General features: G+C 37.9%; 1 pseudogene; it reads left to right on the top strand.

Moving 5' to 3' along the window:
- The window catches only part of LOC103213808, a 79,362-nt pseudogene that overhangs the window by 9,961 nt on the left and 64,502 nt on the right, over window positions 1-4,899 (top strand).

Below are 4,899 nucleotides of genomic sequence, written 5' to 3'. Positions count from 1 at the left end.
ATGAGACAAGATGTGTGTGAACTGCTGTATGAGAAGTGAATTTGCTTTGTAAATTTTCACCCGATCACAATGAAAAAAAAAAAAAAAAATTCAGACTTGTTAACTTCCACAGCTCATGAGACAATTCCTTAAAATCTCTCTCTCACTCTCTTTCTCTGGTGAATCCTGACTGATATGAGGGCTGAGGGAGTGGTTATTTTTTTTTTTTTAACACTATATAATTCCATTTATTTACTTATTAGTTTTCATTATGATTTATGTTATTGTGGAAGTTTACAGAATGAATTATATTTCCATTCAACAATTCATGCATATTTTGTTTTGTGACATGCACTGCAATCCCCACAATATAACAGCACTCTTCCACTTCCTCCCTGTCCTTACCATTTCCATCGGTCCTTCTTTCCTAACCCTTCCTGCCTTCTTAGCTTTATCAAATGCTGCCCTTTTGATTTCATAATGTGCATTGTTCTAATGGCAGTGTACCTTCCTGGTATTATTGCTCACCATATCCAAAGTAGGATGTAGGCCTGCCTATCATTTGGTTGAAAGCTGAGCTTCAGGTCCACAGTTTTGGAGGTTCCACCAGTCTCTATTAGACCAGTAAGCCTGGTCTTTTTTATGATTTTGAGTTTGGTTCCACATTTCTCCCACTTTATCTGTCACCTTCTATTGTGATCCCTTTCAGAGTGATCAGCAGTGGTAATGAGGCACTACCTAGTTCTTCTGGTCTCAGGATCATGTAAACTTGGGTTCACATGGTTCACTAGTCCTCTGACTAATTGTTTCCTGCATCTTTGATTTTCTTCTCTTCTTTACTCTAGATGTGGAAAGACAAATAGTTGAACCTTAGATGGCTGTTCACAAGCTTTTAAGACCCCAGTTCCTACTTACCAAAGTAGGATGTAGAACATTATCTTTGTGGACTATGTTATGCCAGTGGACATTGATGTCCCCTGATACTATGATCCTGAGCCTACAGGCCCAGTGACTCATTCCCTCAAGGTGTTTGTTTATAGCTAAGAAGTTTTCATAACTTTGACCACAAAGACACAATTCTGGTAATAAAGTACTCTAAAATCACTGGACTATCTAGGCAGGAAGTTAGAATGTTAATATGAGAGTTCAATAAGACAAGGATAAGTGTAATCTCTAGGGTAACCACTAAAATAAAAGAAAATGGTATCACATCCAAATAAATAGAAAGGAATAAAAAAATAATAGAGAATACTCAAACAACCTATAAGAAGTCAGAAAAGAAAAGGGACAAGCAAATAGAAAGCTCTTCAAAAGACAGAGATTTAAATAGAATATATTTCACTACCTCTAGTCCTTTTATATCACATTCCACTATCTATAGACAATTAATACAAGTCCACAAGAGCCAAAATATGATCCTGATTATATCCCACCTGAATTTAGAGACAATTTAAAGAATAGATTAGACTCACTGAATACCAATTGACCAAAAACCAGAAGAACTGTGGGATGACATCAAGAACATTATTCATGAAGAAAGCAAAAGGTCATTAAAAAGACAGGAAAGGAAGAAAAGACCAAAATGGATGTCAGAAAAGATTCTGACACTTGCTCTTGAATGGAGAGCAGCTAAAGCAAATGGAAGAAATGACAAAATAAAAGTGCTGAACAGAAGATTTCAAAGAGCAGCTTGAGAAGACAAAGTCAATTATTATAATGTAATGTGCAAAGACCTGGAGTTGGAAAGCCAAAAGGGAAGAACACCCTCAGATTTTCTCAAGCTGAAAGAACTGAAGAACAAATTCAAGCCTCAAGTTACAATATTGAAAGACTCCATGGCAATAGAATATAGGAAACATCAAAAGAAAATGGAAAGAATACACAGAGTCACTGTACAAAAAAAAAAAAAAAATTGTTGATATTAATCTATTTCAGGAGGTGGCATATGATCAAGAACCAATGGTATTAAAGGAAGAAGTCAAAGCTGGACTGTAGGAATTGGTGAAAAACAAGGCTCCAGGAATTGACAGAATACCTATTAGGATGTTTCAACAAATGGATGTTGCACTGAAGGCATTTACCCATCTATGGCAAGAAATTTGGAAGAGAGCTAAGTGGCCAACTGACTGGAAGAGATTCATATTTGTGCCTTTCAGAAGAAAGGTGATCCAACAGAATGTGGAAATTATTCAAGAATATCATTAATATCACACACAAGCAAAATTTTGCTGAAGATAATTCAAAACGGTTGCAGCAATATATTATAGGGAACTTCCAGAAATGCAAGCTGAATTTAGAAGAAGATGTAGACTGAGGAATATCATTGTTGATGCCAGTTGGATCTTGGCTGAAAGCAAAGAATACCAGAAAGATGTTTATTTGTGTTTTATTGACTAGGCAAAAATTGGACTGTGTGGATCATAAAAAATTATGGATAACATTGATAAGAATGGGAATTCCAGAACACTTAATTGTGCTCATGAGGAACCAGTACATACACCAGGAAGCTGTTGTTCAAACAGAACAGGGAAATACTGAATGGTTTAAAATCAGGAAGGGAGTGCATCAGGGTTGTATCCTTTCACTGTACTTCTTCTATCTGTATGCTGAGAAAATAATACGAGAAGCTGGACTATATGAAGAAGAACATGGCATCAGGATTGGAGGAAGACTTGTTAACAACATGCGATATGCAGATGACTCAGCCTTGCTTGCTGAAAGTGAAGAAGACTTGAAGCACTTACTGATGAAGATTAAAGACTACAGACTGCAGTATGGATTATACCTCAATATAAAGAAAGTGAAAATCCTCACAACTAGATCAATAAGCAGCATCATGATAAATGGAGAAAAGACTGAAGCTGTCAAAGATTTCATATTACTTGTTTCCACAATCAACACCAATGGAAGCAGCAGTCAAGAAATCAGACAACGTATTGCCCATGGCAAATCTGCTGCAAAAGACCTCTTTAAAGTGTTGAAGGGCAAAGATGTCTCCTTGAAGACTAAGGTGAAGGTAATCCAAGCCATGGTATTTTCAATCACTTCATATGCATGTACAGTTGGACAATGAGTAAGGAAGACTGAAGAAGAGTTGATGCTTTTGAGGTGTGGTGTTAGGGAAGAATACTGAAAGTACCATGGACTACCCAAAGAGCTAACAATCTGTCCTGGAAGAAGTGTAGCCGGAATGCTCCTTGGAAGTGAGAATGGCCAGACTTTGTCTCACCTATTTTGGTCATGTTGTCAGAAGGAACCATTCCCTGAAGAAGGATATCATACTTGGTGGAGGGTCAGTAAAAACAGGGAAGACCCTCAATGAGATGGATTGACACAGTGGCTGCAACAATGGGCCCAGGTATAGCAAGGATTGTGAGGCTGGCATAGGATCAGGCAGTGTTTTGTTCTGTTGTGCATAGGGTGGCTATGAGTTGGACCCAAATCGTTGGCACCTAACAACAACAACAGCATAGTCCTTTACCTAGAGAAGCCCTGTCCACATTCTTTGCCTCCAGAAAGAGCTGCCTTGGTACCATAACACATTTAAACCAAATGGCCTCATTGGAAATGAGCCCTTCCCAGTACAATTCCTGAGGATGGTTCGATCAGGAATTTTTTGACTTTCTAAACTCCTTTATCATTTCTTTTTTTATGTATATAAATCGCCAAGCAGATACTCAGAGTTATAAGCTTCAATCTTTGAAAATTAACTACAAGTAATCTTGATTTACAACATATTCAACATATTCAAGTTACAACAAACCACCGTAGGACCATCTGTATTTTTTATTTATTTATTTTTTTTTTTTGAGGGGTGAGGGGTAAGTCCTATTACTAACCAGTAATATGTTGCAATGCGTAATTGGCTTATATTATTCTCAGATATTCATTCACAGATGTTCAATTTTATGATTTATTGTGCAAAACACTGCCAGATTTATATACTGATAATAAATAGCAATAATAATGAAAACAAAAAAAAAGACGTATTTTATTTATGTCAGAACTGACTTACCATGGAGTCATCAGAACAGGAACCCCATCATAAGTCAAGGATTACCTGTATATAAGTTGTCTCTAAATTATAGTAACACGTTCACAACAGACCTATTGTGTTTGTCTACCTCATCTCCAATCCTACCATCAGCATCCCATTGCCATGAACCTTTGTATAGTGAAGGGAATGAAATGAAATTTTAAGACTGTAGTATTCACAGGTTTGGAAGTAAAAGTCAGGAACGTGGTCTGAGATGCTTTCAGTTCCTCTTGGGGACAGTCTTTCAAAGTCAAACCAGTCTATGATAGAACCCCTGCAACCTCCCTGTCTCCTCTCTTCAACCCCTTCTTTTCACACATTAATAGATTTGGAATAAGGAAAACTCTCAAACTCACTGCTGTCAAGTTGGATCTGACTCATAGAGACTCCTCCTTGGGTTTCCGAGGTGGTATCACTACAGAAGTAGATTGCCCAACCTTCCTTCCAAAGAGTGGCTGGTGGTTTGAACCTCCAGCCTTCTGGTTAGCAATCAAATGCCTTAGGCACTATGCTACCAGACCACCTTGGATTAAGGAAGAAGTCAGTTTTGTAGCTTCCCTGGGACAATGACATACAACAAAGCACTAACATTTCAATGTGAATAAAACAGGATGGAGAAGATTAGCTCTACTTGGAGTTATTACTATGTGTATGGTCTCTTATTGGAAGATGAGGGACTGCTTTGATAAACCACTTAGGGTGATGATAGGAGTTAGAAGGTTGGAAAAGTCATCCTCAAAAGGGCATGCTGAAGAAGTGGGTTGCACCAGTAAATTTCAAGATTTTGTTTTGTGGGATAGTATACCCACCAGCCACTCCTCGGAAGGAAGGTTGGGCAATCCTACTTCCGTAGTGATACTGCCTCCGAAACCCAAGGAGGGGTC

This window comes from Orycteropus afer, unplaced genomic scaffold (assembly GCF_000298275.1).
Source record: "Orycteropus afer afer isolate SDZICR_OR568_19922 unplaced genomic scaffold, OryAfe1.0 scaffold00017, whole genome shotgun sequence".
Taxonomy (NCBI): domain Eukaryota; kingdom Metazoa; phylum Chordata; class Mammalia; order Tubulidentata; family Orycteropodidae; genus Orycteropus; species Orycteropus afer.
Note: the sequence above shows the minus strand (reverse complement) of the source record. Positions and strands in the feature narration are given on the sequence as shown.